Below are 13,876 nucleotides of genomic sequence, written 5' to 3'. Positions count from 1 at the left end.
TTTCTATTTTCACAGAATTTAATAAAGTAGTTTATTACAATTCCTTTTATTTTCTGGTTTTATAGTTATTTTCCCTTTATTATTTTTTTTTGCATATTTTCTCTCTTTTTCCTAAAATCAAATAGCTAATGGTTTCTCTATTGAATTAGTTTTTTGAACATAATACTTGTCTTTTTCTGTTTCTAACTTATTAGTTTTTGCTTTTTTCTTTACTAAGTAACTCCTTCTGCTTTCCTTCCATTTATTTTTGTTGTTTCTCCCCCTAACTTTTTAGGGTCTTAATTCTTTTTTCTTTACCGTAAGTATTTAAAACTATGAATTTTCCTCTGGGTTCCATAAGTTTTCGGGTTTTGTTTTTTTCTGGTTCACTGAAGCTCTTCATTTGCCTCGCACAGTGACGTTTTGCTGGCACCTCATGTTCTCACCTGGTAGTAGAAGAACAAAATTTGTTGTCATCTCTTAAATAATTGAGAATTGTGGACAAAAACTTTACATAAACTAAAAGAGTAAATAAATTTACAGCTGCAAATGCAAACCATTTTCCAATTCAAGTAACAACCCACAGTGTTCTGGTGGGAAACCATCAGCTAAGAAAGGATACTGGGTCGGAAGGCTTGGACTTTCCCAATCCTGTTAGACTAACAAGACAGAAATGACAACTGGTTCAAGAACTCTTACCAGTTTCTAGAGAAATCCTGGACTAGTCAGCTCTTACACATTGATACCCTGCACAGATCAAGAAACTGACGGTCTCACAGATTCTCACCAAGCCAGGCAGTGACCAAGCCACATGTACTAAGGTTTCAAGCAAAGATATAGTCAGGATATTGAACATATACCAAGGGAACAGTTAACTTGGATACAACATCAAAGTTAGCAACCAGTTCTACAATCCAGTGCTAATATCAGATACAAGCTTCAAGGACACATTTCTTTTCAAAGTCTTATTTCAGTTTCATGAGGCTAGCATAAGGTGGCACAAAGCACACTTCCGAATTAACTCATGCAGCAAATGCTATGCACCAGCTCGCAGTCCATTTAGAAGCATTTGCAGTGGACAATGGAGGAGACCGACTCGTGGTCCTCCTGCTTGCTGATCCACATCTGCTGGAAGGTGGACCGTGAGGGCAAGATGGAGACCCGAATCCACACTGAGTACTTGCATTCAGGAAGAGCGATGATCTTGATTTTCATCGTGTTGTGGCTCAGGGCCGTGATATCCTTCTGCATCCTGTAAGTACCGCGGAAGCACACGGTGGTTCCACCAGGCGGCACTGCGTTGGCGGACAGGTCCTTCCGGAAGTCAACATCACACTTCGTGATGAAGTTGAAGGTGGTCTTGTGGATGTCATAGGACTCCATACCTAGGAAAGAAGGCTGGAGGAGCGCCTCTGGACACCAGAACCGCTAGTGATCACCTGACCGTCTGGCAGCGCACAGCCCTTCTCCTGGCAGGAGGAGGACGCAGCAGTAGCGATCTTCTGCGCGTAGCAGAGCTTCCCCTTGATGTCACTCACGATTTTCCCCTTGGTGGGGGTGGTGAAGCTGTAGCCACTCTCTGTGAGGATCTTCATGAGTTAATCAATCAGGTACCAGCTAGCCAGGTCCCGACTCAGGATAGTGTGGGGCAGGGCATAACCCTGGTGATGGGCACCATGTGGGTGACCCCATCCCTGGGGTCCGTGACAATACCAGTGGGGTAGCCAGAAGCATACAGGGCCAACATGGCCTAGATGGCCACATACAAGGCCCAGGTGTTGAAGGTCTCAAACATGATCTAAGTCATCTTTTCTCTATTGGCCTTGAGGTTCAGGAAGACCTCAGTCAGCAGGTCAGCGTGCCCCTCCAGGGCAACGGTGCAGCTCGTTGTAGAGGTGCCAGATCTTCCCCATGTCGTCCGAGTTGGTGACAGTGTCTACTCCATGGGGTACTTCAGTGTCTGGATGCTGTGCTTGCTCTGGGCATTGCCACCCATATAGCTTTCCTGCCCCATGCCCACCATGATACCCTGGTGCCAGGGCACCCAACATGGCTGTGGGGCATCATCCCCAGAAAAGCCAGCTTTGCACATGCCAGAGCCATTGTGGATGAGCAGCAATTTCTTCTTTCGTTGGTATCGGAGGAGTGGCTGGGGGAGGCAGAGGGCAGCTGGCTGCGGCCAGTTTCTTTACAAGTTTTTATATGTTGTTTTCATTGTCTACAGTTTCACTTAGTGGTTTCTCTTCATTCAAAGAATTGTTTAAAATAGTTTTAAATTTCCACACAGAGGGAGTTTTGTCCCCCTAACTTTTACTAATTTCTGATTATATTACTTTATGATCAGAGAATGCTAGCTTTACTATTTACTGTTTGTACTTTGCTAAGGTTTTTCTTTGTGGCCCAATAGTTTTTGTGAGTGTTCATGGGCAACTGAAAGGAAAGTGTATTCTCTTTTTATGACATATAATTTGATATATTATCAATCAGATTAGATTTACCTTATCAATTATATTACTAAATTTTCCATAATTTACTTATTTTTTTATTTATTTGATTTTGCATAGACTGAGAAACAGAAAGGTTAAGTAATTTTACCAAGTTCTCAATAGTAAACGATGAAGTTCTTTAGTAAATGGCAAAACTGAATTCAAGCAGTCTAACTTCAGGACCTCAACTCTTAACTATTGTACCCTGCAGGCTTTCATGAGTATACATTCGATTTTTCTCTGTGTGGTACAGGTTGGGTGTCAAACCATTCAGTAGAAGGAGGAGAGATCTCCCAGGAGAACAACTTGAAATCAATAAAAAGGATTATGAGGACACAGGAGTTTGTGAAGCAATTTAGCAAGGTATCCAGGAAGTCAGGGAATTCTCTGAAGAGCTGGGTGATTGTGCAAACTGTAACATGACTAGAGCAAAAGAAACAGTAAACTACATGGAACTTGGGTCAGTGAAGGCGCCAAGGGTGTGGCATACTTAGCAAGGGTGTGGTGTGGTGGGCAGGTGGGATGCAGTTAAGTTTGGAGGTAAATGGCAAATATCAGGCAACTGAGTGAGTGAGAGACAAGCTCCACCAACAATCTGTTAAGAGGTTATCTATGATAGTAGAGTGGTTTATCCCATGCAGACCTTCCACCCTCTGACTGGGGAGGAAGATATCAGTTCCGAAGCAGGAGACTCCACCCACCAGACAATTGCAGGGTTAAGATACAAATGGGGAAGGCCCCTGAGTTGTTTGCCCATGAAAGGGAGGTGACAGCTCCATTGTGGTGGAGGGTTGGGTAACGAGTAAGCTCTCCACTGGCAGATCTTTCAACTCCTAAGAAAGGAAAAAGATGTGTGTGTTGAAGAAGCTAGTCTATTCACTAGCAGAAATGAGCCCATGTTAGGGAAGTCTTTCGGCATTGTCTAAAAGAGGACACAAACAGAGCAGTGTTGTTACAGGGAAAGATTACTCCCTGCTTATCTTTTGGCCTCAGAAGTAGAAGAGTGTCTGATCTCTACAAATCAGAGAATTAGATGTCCAGACCCTTAACAGAAGGCCCTTAGGAACTTGGCTCACAAGGATGGAGAATTCAAAACTCCACCAATATGCTGGGAGAGAAGTGGAATGGTTATAAAGCTGATTCTCTGGGTACCTGAAAACTTTGGAGTAGGGGAGATGAGTTTAGGTCTGTTTAAGAGACTTCATTTTCTTGGCACCAGGAGGGTCAAGGTCCAAGTTTTTTGGACCCTGGAAAAGGAATTCCAGATCTTCTCTCATACCTACAACCTCATGCCTCACATCCTGGAAGAGGAAGATAGAGAAGTGAAACAGCTGGTTATTTGAAATTGTCCATTCTCTGGCAAGCAAGGAAAGATGGAGAATTGAATCCGAACAGAAATGCAGTTGGCCATGGAGAAGGAGGAAAGGCTGAATTGGCTCTGACACATCCAGCAGGAAACCTCCAGTGGAAGGTAGTAGGCAAGGAGTAGATACTGAAGGCAGCAAATCCCAAATCACCCTGTTGTGGATGCTCTCAATCTGTGGGTGAAGAGAAGGTGAGTAATTGGGTAACTGGGAACTGAGAATAGCATATTCTGGTGTCTTTTCTTAAGAAAACCTCTATCCTGAAGCAAAGAAAGGGGATTTAGGGAGTTCCATCAAGTAAGTGGAAAAATGTGGCTTCCACAGGAAGGGAGAGTAAGGAGACTCCCATTCTATAGGACGGTCATTCTGAGAATTGAAGAAGCCACCCAGAGCCAACGAAGGCCAGTTAAAGTCCACCAACCAAAGAAAAGACCACGAGGCCATGCCTGTAGAAAAACGTGGGTTTATTGAGCTTGCTGCAGTGAAGAAGAACTGGTCATGGGATGTCTCAGTAAGATGGAGTGGGGTTTGAGTTTATGCTGGTTGATTCTAAGAAAGATGGATTGTTAGTCATTTTTGCAAGTGCAGTATAGCTTTAATTATGTTTTGCTTAGAAACATGGTTTTGTTGGCCTGACTGTGTCCTGTTGAAAACATTGTTTATCACAGTCTGACTGCTAGCAGAATTGCTTGCACTTTCATAGGCCCTAATTAGAATTAAAGGTCCTGGGGGCCAGCCCCGTGACCAAGTGGTTAAGTTCACTCGCTCTGCTCCAGTATCCCAGGGTTTCTCTGGTTCAGATCCTGGGCATGGACCTAGCACCACTCATCAAGCCATGCTAAGGCAGCCTCCCACATATCAAAACTAGAAGGACCTACAACTAGAATATACAACTATGTACTGGGGGGGCTTTGGGGAGAAAAAGAAGAAAAAAAAAAAGATTGACAACAGATGTTAGCTCTGGGCCATTCTTTAAGAAAAAAAGAATTAAAGGTCCTGGTTGGAGAAAGTAATTGGCCAATTAGAAGGACATGCATGGAAAAGCCTCAGTAGGGCTGTGGCTCTAGAGGACCACTCCAGGAAAAATTCAGCTAAAACAGAGGAAAATGGGGAACATGGCTTGTGTGGTAGTAGCCGGCTGCTCAGCAGTTGCTGAAATATCTAAGGTGAATCTTACCTCGGACGCCCAGAAGTGATTTCCTGCGCTTCCACGGGTGCTCTAGTCTGTGAGAAGTTAGGTTCATGGGGAGAGAACAACAAAATTATACTGAATATGAGATACCATGCACTTCCTCTTCCTGTTGTGGTTAGCTTTGAGCTCAAACACCTTGAGGAATTTGGCTTTGAGCTGCAGGCAGTTTTTCTCTTAGGCTAGCAAAATTAGAGACAATATACCATTTAGTATTAACTTCCCTCTGTTCTGAAAAAGTAACTGGGCTGGACAGATTTAGTTTTGTAAGGCAAAAACGTTCTCTAAAATGGAAAGTGTTGAGATACTGTGAATCTAAAAAGCTAACATGTTCATGGGACCCTGTAAAGTGTGTGTGTGTGTGTGTGTGTGTGTGTGTCTGTGTGTGTGTGAGAGAGAATACTTGTGACTCTGCTCGACTTCTTTCTTCTTTTTTGAGAAGGTTTTTTTTAGGTTTAGATCACAGGAACAGGAGGAGGGACACACCCAGCAGCTGTAGAAGCAGGAAACATCTACTATAAAACTGAAAAACAAAATATGAAAGTTGAGAGTATTTGTGTGTATTTTGTTCCAACTAACTTTCTTGAAAAAGTACACATTTTGTCTACGTGTGATTGGGAATGCGGATGCTTGGTTCTCTTTGTGCAATGTATCCAGCATGATTTAGGCCGTTTTATCTCTGCAAACTTATTGTTTCCTTTGCAGAGTGTTTCTTTTCTAGATCACATTTCAGAAGTATTAGGAGCTAAGTCCCATAGGACAGCAGGGGGGCAATTATAGGAGAGATGTGCTCCTCCTGACTTTCCTGGGCTTGGCAAAGGTCAGCTTGAATTGAACTATTGAGGGGAGTATTTAGAACAAGAAAATATAGACTTTGAGAAATGTGAAAAATACAAGCTGTCTTTGTTTTTCATAATTTATGTGGTTATGCAAAATTAAATGAGCTCCTTGCTATAATATCTGTGGATCTCTCGTGGAGATGCTGCATTCTAACCCTGTAACAGCCTACTGCCCTATAAGAGGAAGATGAAGAGAATACAGCTTTCAGGGAAGAGCTAAGATCTCTTTAAGGAAAGTGAAAGCTGGATAGCCGATGGAAACTTAGTCCACAGGGAGCTTGTGTTTCTCTCTGGGTTTCTTTAGGCATTCTATTTGAAATAAGGTAGCCAAGTTTGAGGAATTGCTGATAATTTGGGAAAGATGATCTCTGCTCATTTGAAGGCAAGCGCTATAAGCTGCAAACGAATCAGCTGTATTTTGTAAATCGGGCTATATATTCTTTTCTATATTCATTGTCCTTTTTGTCTCCATTGGTCCACTATTTCTCAAAATGTGATATTTGGACTACCTCCGTCAGAATCACTTGGAAGTTGTTAAAAATAAAAATTCCTAGTCCCATACTTGACTGATTCAAAATATCTGGTCATGGAACATAGGAATCTGTACCTTGAACACCCCTTACAGATTTTTCTTATGCATACTGCAGGCTGAACACCTCAGCAGGATCTCAATCATGCTGCCAGGAACTGAGGAGGGGATCTGTGTTCAAGAAGGTGATAAGAGTCTTAAAGAGGGAGGTGGTGGTGGCAGCAACAGAAAAGAGATTCCCAAGTGGAATCCCAAGTTGAGCTTCAAAGTCAAGCTATTCTACAGAGCCTGTGTGTATATTCTCCTTCTATTACCAACTGCGGAGGCTTTAGTTTGTTATCACAGGAGATAGTGATTTCCTTTAGACTCTGACTCTTTATAGAGAAGCCTAAACATACCTTTCTATTATTTGCCACGAGGTGAAGACTGAGGCTTCCAACTTGGGTTGCTATGAAATCCTTAGGAAGGCAATCTTTGAGCTGGGCAATATCTTTTTTGCCCATTTGACCCATTTGAGTAGGTCCCTCTTGGTGCTCAGTTCCATCTTCTGCGAGTACTACAATGACTCCTTGCCAACATTGTATTTGGAGCCCAAGACAAAAGTTGGAAACTACTGACCTGACTGCTGTGTGGCTTCACAGGGCCTCTGATGTGGCTGAGTGATCACACAGGGCACAGGGGATCCTCAATAACACACAGTGAATAGTTCCTCGTTGCCTGCGAGGCCTGCCATGCCCAGCCCACTACATGCTTTCATACTGTCAGTCCCATCCTTCCTGCATCCTTTCCTTCCTTCTGCATGCTTTATTCATTACTAATCTCTTGCAAAAGCAAAACTGACACTTTGTTCTGCTTTCAGTATGATTAAGCACGTCACACACTATAGTTAGAAAAAAAAATAAAAGGACTTTGCACTCTTAGATAAACTGAAAATAGTAGGGTCATCCTGACTGGTTCTGCTCTCCAGAATAATAAACCCTGGAAAATTTCCTGTAAACCTGGACTTTCTAAACAGTGTTATCCCTGTCTGCTCTGCTGGACATGAAGACATGAACGACCTTTGTAAATACGATGGTTGTGTGAGAAAGCTGGTTTTTTCCCATCTTGAACAGACTAGAGTAAAATTAGCACACTTGATAATTTTGTCTTTATTTCCCTTTAATACTTGTGTTTTGAATTTAGTGAGCCAGTCTTTCCGGCTTCTTCAGAAAGAAGTCTCACACCCTCACACTGATGGCAAGTAATGTCTGTCCTTCCTTTCTTCAAGGCAACAGTCTCTTGAGTCTTCCTTCGGCACTTCCTTCCAGCCCTTCGTATTGTGCTCTCCAGAATTCCCTCCACTGCACTAAGATCACTTTCCTCTCTCCTCATCTCCATAACAGCATCATCTACCCCGTGGCCTAAACCCAAAGCCTGGGAGTCATCCTTGACTCCTACCTCTCCTCACTATCTTCTCTTATCTCCTAAAAGTCTTTCATATCAGTCATAACACAACTATGACCTCTTTTATTCATTCATTTGTTCATTCAGTTGTGAGACTTTTTATTTTTAATCTGTTGCTTTTTTGAAAACATCTTTATTGAGATATAATTCACTTACCATGAAATTCACCCATTTAATGTGTACAATTCAATGGCTTTTAGTATATTCATGGAGTTGTGCAACCATCACCACAATCTAATTTTAGATGTTTTTATCACTCCTAAAAGAAACCAGCACCCCTTATCAGTTAACCATAATCTCTTGCTAACAGCCTCCAACAAGTTATTCGTTTAGGCCCTTTGATGCATTTTCCATACTACAGTCAGAGAGAACTTTCTAAAGTGCAAATCTAAGCATGCCCCATCCTGGGTTAAAAACCTTCAATAGCTCCTTACTCCCATTGTCATCTTGATAAACTACAAAATCTTTAAGATGACCCCAGGGCCTTTAGAGATCTGACCTCTTTCTTAATTCAGTGATAAACAGTATTTTAGAATCATCTGGGGACATGATGAACTTCAGAAAATTGATGAACCCATGAATGTGTATCTAAAAATCGATACATACTTGGATATGTCCTCCCTCCTCCTCCCCTGGGGATAAGATGATAAATTACATTAAATTTTCCAAGGTTTAGACTATCTGGAGGAGCAGATTAATTATATATAGTCTTTTTTTTTTTTTTTTGAGGAAGATTAGCCCTGAGCTAACTACTGCCAGTCCTCCTCTTTTTTGCTGAGGAAGCCTGGCCCTGAGCTAACATCTGTGCCCATCTTCCTCTACTTTATATGTGGGATGCCTACCACGGCATGGCATGCCAAGCAGTGCCATGTCCACACCTGGGATTTGAACCGGCGAACCCTGGGCCACTGAGAAGCGGAACGTGCATACTTAACCGCTGCGCCACCGGGCAGGCCCCTAATTATATATAGTCTTGCGTTGTTTGTATTTTTATTTTATCTGTGGAATGGGAAACTCAATCATATTTTCAGAGTTTGAAGTTTCTAAAGATCTTTCTGGCCCAAGAGCTTTGGGGGAGGGAGAGGCAGCCCCGGGCAGGAAAGTCTTACTTGGGGCAATAAGGTCTAAACTAAAAGGTGTGAGGAGGTGGTTGGTATAGGAGGAAAGAGCTGAGAAGGGCCACGGAAAGGGGAGAGAGAAGTCTGTTGGAGGGAGTAGTGGAATGTTAGTGCCATAGCAAGGCTGGTCATTATCTCCTGGGCCACTTGCTCCTCCGGAGGATGGGGCGGGAGAAAGGGCTTTTTCTTGTTCATCCTTGAAGCCCCAGTGCCTGACACATGCTGGGCATATGACTGGCAACAAATGTTGAATGGATTAATGAATAAATGCATGAATACTTCTAATAAGGCACCACAGTTATTTATGTTTCTGTATCTGTTTTATTTGTCTCTGCCTCATTGATCTTGTGCTTAGGATTTGTTGAATTGCCCTTAGTTGCATCACTAGATATGAGTTAGGTTTGGCACTTGGGAGCACATGTTCTTCCTCTTAGCTCAGTTTTCTTGTCTCTAACACAATGTCGCCTCTTTAATGCTGTACCAGTAAAGATATTATGACATGTTCTTCCTCTGAGTGCCTCTCAGAGGCTCATAAACCACAGTTTCTTTTCTGATAACCAGTTTCATTTCTTTTTAGCCACACCTCTTATTGGTCAGCAACATTTTTTTAAGCAGTGTGTTTCAAATACTCAAAACCATCACCCTTGTATTTTAGGCAACAGTAGATGTTTTATCTAACTTATTTAAAAGAGCACAAGAGTGTGTACTTTCAGATCTGCCATGATACTCTAATGTCTCAGTAGTACTAAATGTCCTCTGAGGAAGAGCTTGGTGTATTTGCCAAGATAGCACTTTGCCTCCAACTTCTAATTGATTGAAACGAGGTCTATTAAAACTGAAACTTTCAGAAAAAACAACTGATTTTGCTCAAATTTCAATCAATACTAACAAATATTAGAATTTATTTTGAATTAGATTTATGATTCTTACCAGAGCATGATAAGTTTTCAAAACAATGACACACCTTAATATTTCAGCACTAATTAAGTTACACAGTATTAGAGAATTTCAAGGAAATTTGATACTTGTGAATATACAAAGAGGTTATGTAGAGAACTGACTTAATGGAAAAATGGCTCAGTTCACAATATTACATAAGCCGCAAATGAACTCGTCTACAGTGTGTAAGTGTTCAGGTTTAGGAGTCAAATAAATTTGGATTTTAGTCCTAGCTCTGTCAATTACTAGCCATTTGACCTTGGGCAAATGATTTATCCTTTATGTCTCAGTTTCCTCACTTCTAATATAGGAATAATATCTGTCTAGTAGAATTAATTGAAATAAGTGCCTCAGTTTCTCAATGAATGGCAATTATCATTATGACCACATTCACAGTAGGAATATCAATCTTTAATGTATCAATCAGGGTTTTTAGTTACAAGGAAAATAAATATCTCTGGCTCTTTTAAAAGCAGAAAGAGTATTTTTGACTAAGAAACTGTGTAGCTTGTGGATTTGCTGGGAGGTTGGCAAACCCAACTTGAAAACTACATAGCCAGAAGCGTAGCTAAAATCATGAACTGATTGCATGAGAATACCACTGCCAGCTGCTCATTGCACAGCAGACACCACTCCACCCTGGGCTAAGGGTGACTCTGTTGCCTCCGCTAGCTGGATGCTGCAGTCACTGCCCTGTTAATATCTGGTCACATGCATGGATCTCAGCAGCCTGGGAGACTGGAACAAGGAGTTTCTGGCATTTGCAGCCAAACCTTCAGTCAGAGATGTGCTCTGTCTGGCACCTAGTTTTATATGATGGAGAATCCTCCAAACATAGGAAGGGATTGAGAAGCTGGGTAGCCAAGAAGATGCGGGTATGCACTACACTTCTCAGAGAGCCACAAGTTTTGGAGATTGGCTTGACGCCTCTCTTTTTCACACACCTCACATTTAATCCATTGGCAAATCTGTCAGTTTCACTTTTTAAAATATATCCAGAATTTGACTACTTCCCCTCAGCTCCACCACTACCAGCCTACATCATTATTATCTCTTGCCTGGATTGTTGAATCAGCTTCCTAACTGGTCTGTTGGTTTCTGCATTTGGTCCCTTACAGTCGATCTTCAACATGGCAGTCAGAGCAGTTCTTTTAAAAAATATGTCAGACCATGTCACACCTCTGCTCAAAGTCCTCCAATACTTCCCGTTTCACTCAGGGTGAATGCCAAAGTCATCACAGTGACCCATGAGGCCCTTTCCATTATGCCTCTCTCCCTCATTTATCTCTCTCTTCTCATCCTCTGTTACTCTCAGCGCAACGCCACCCATACTCAAAACTCGGGATCTTTGCACTTCTGCTTTCCCCTCTGCCAGGAACATTTGTCTCATAGATCTTTACAACTTGCTCCTTCACTTTCTTCAGCTTTCTGCTCAAATGTTGCCTTATCAGAAAATGTTCTCCGACCACTATAGAAACCTGTGACCCTCTGGCCCCTGGCACTCCCATCCTTTTAAATTTTTCTCCACAGCACATTGATCACCACGTGACATTCTGTATATTTACTTGTTAAATTATTTCAATCTCCCCCTATAGAATATGAGCACCACGAAGATAAGGACTTTAATTTGTATCCTCACCATCTAGTTGGCACACAATAAGTATTTGATGAATGAATGAATTATATTAGATCTTTAATAATTGTCACTTTAGGGGCTGGCCCCGTGGCCTAGTGGTTAAGTTCTCGCACTCTGCTTCAGCAGCCCAGGGTTTTGCCGGTTCGGATCCTGGGCGCGGAGATGGCACTGCTCGTCAAGCCACGTTGAGGTGGCGTCCCACATGCCACAACTAGAAGGACCCATAACGAAAATATACAACTATATACTGGGGGCGTTCGGGAAGAAAAAGCAGAAGAAAAGAAAAGATTGGCAACGGTTGTTAGCTCAGGTGCCAATCTAAAAAAATAAAAAATAATTGTCACTTTATTTATCATCTAAATAAGGTATAATCTGCACAAAATGGTGTCCTTCCTTAATACTGTTGCCAGAGTTATATCTTTAGGATGGATCTTATTATGCCACTCACACATATAAGATTTTTCTATTGCTTCTGACTGCCAATAGCCATACTTCTTGATTTGAGGTATGAGGGGATAGAGAAGTCACAGGATAAAGCAGCACATCATTCTAGTCCAGAGGGTCAATTTTACTTTTAGGATTTGGGGGAGAAAATTTCCAATTTTATTCCTCTTAAAAAGTTTTGTCACATGCACGAATATATATAAGCATAACCATGTTTTTCCACTTAGTTCAGTTGGGTGAAAATTGTGAAAACCCAGGAAGAAGAAATTTTTATATAAGCAGTAAGTGATTAGAAAATTTGGTCCTTCCACGGTATTAGGGAACCTGGTCTATTAGTGCTGTAGTTGAATCAGAATGCACAGGGTAATTAAGAACAATATGAAAAAGGGTTTATGGGATCTCATAATGGCCTTGACATGGAGGCAAATAGCTTTCCAAGCACAGCTAAGTCTTTAGCAGTAAGCAGTACCAGTCAGTTTAAAAAGCTTATAATGTACTCAGTTCCTCATTAAACTATGGGTTTTGCTACTGTGGAAATGCAGTTGACCACAATCTCAAGTAGTCTCTTAAGTGGGAAAACATTGACCAAAAGGAGGAGGAAGTCATCACTCTTGCAATGACACTTAAAAACCAACTACCTGACACTTCTGAAGAAGAATAAGTTGAGGTGATTTGCTCTATAGGATATCAAAACATAGTAAAGCTAGATAATTAAGGCAGTGCAATATTAGCAGAGAGGAAAAAAGATTAATCAATAGAACAGACTAGAAAACCCAGGAGCAGAAGCATGGATTTGTGGAAACTTGGTATGTGACAAAAGATACACAGGATACAGCAGGGGAAAGATGGATCGACTATCCAATAAATGATGCTCAGGCAACTAGTTATTCATTTAAAAAATGAAATTGGATCCCTTTTCATTATCAGACATAAAAATCAACTCCATACAAATTAAAAACAAATTTCAAAAATGGAAATAATTTAAACTTTAAAATTTGAGAAAATCTTGGTAGCAGAGGAATTCTCAAAAAGAGACAAACCACAGTGGAAATGACAGATAAATTCAACCATGTTAAGATCAAGTACTACTATTCATTAAAAGATCTCAGAAACAGGGGCTGGCCCCGTGGCCGAGTGGTTAAGTTCGGGAGCTCCGCTGCAGGTGGCCCAGTGTTTCGTTGGTTCGAATCCTGGGCGCGGACATGGCACTGCTCATCAAACCACACTGAGGCAGCGTCCCACATGCCACAACTAGAAGGATCCACAACGAAGAATATACAGCTATGTACCTGGGGGCTTTGGGGAGAAAAAGGAAAAAAATAAAATCTTTAAAAAAAAAAAGATCTCAGAAACAAAGGGGAAATACACAACACAAACTGGGGAAAGATATTAATAAGACATGTAACCAACTAAAGTTTAGTAGCCATGATATATAGAAAACTTCTAAGAATCAACAGAAGTTACAAAAACCTATAGAAAAATGAGCACAGAGCATGAACAGGCATTTCACAGAAGAGGAAACACGATTAGGAAATAAACATATGGAAAGATGCTCAATCTCATTGATCAGGAAGGAAATGCAAATTACAAGCACAATAACATACTATTTCACATCCACCAGACTGACAAAAAATTTAAAAAGTAAAAAACACTCCTAAGTGTTGACAAGGAAATGGAGCAGAAGTAACTCTTCCATACTGCTGGGAAATAATTTGGCATTATCTAGTACTTTTGTAAATACACATACTCTATGACACTTGTCATATATCCTACGCAATATATCCATTGCATAAAGGCATCAGGGTACAAAACACAAATATTCATAGAAGACTGATTTTAAAAAATCAAAAACAGGAAGCCCAAATCCTGGAAATAATCATGTCCACTAATAGGAGAATGGAAAAATTGCA

At 41.3% G+C, this 13,876-nt stretch overlaps 1 pseudogene; it reads right to left on the bottom strand.

Annotated features, from left to right (window-relative positions):
• Positions 1-1,038: 1,038 nt before the first annotated feature.
• On the bottom strand, positions 1,039-2,104 carry LOC124245145 (actin, cytoplasmic 1-like; annotated as a pseudogene).
• Positions 2,105-13,876: the final 11,772 nt, after the last annotated feature.

Source organism: Equus quagga, chromosome 9, assembly GCF_021613505.1.
Source record: "Equus quagga isolate Etosha38 chromosome 9, UCLA_HA_Equagga_1.0, whole genome shotgun sequence".
NCBI lineage: Eukaryota > Metazoa > Chordata > Mammalia > Perissodactyla > Equidae > Equus > Equus quagga.
Note: the sequence above shows the minus strand (reverse complement) of the source record. Positions and strands in the feature narration are given on the sequence as shown.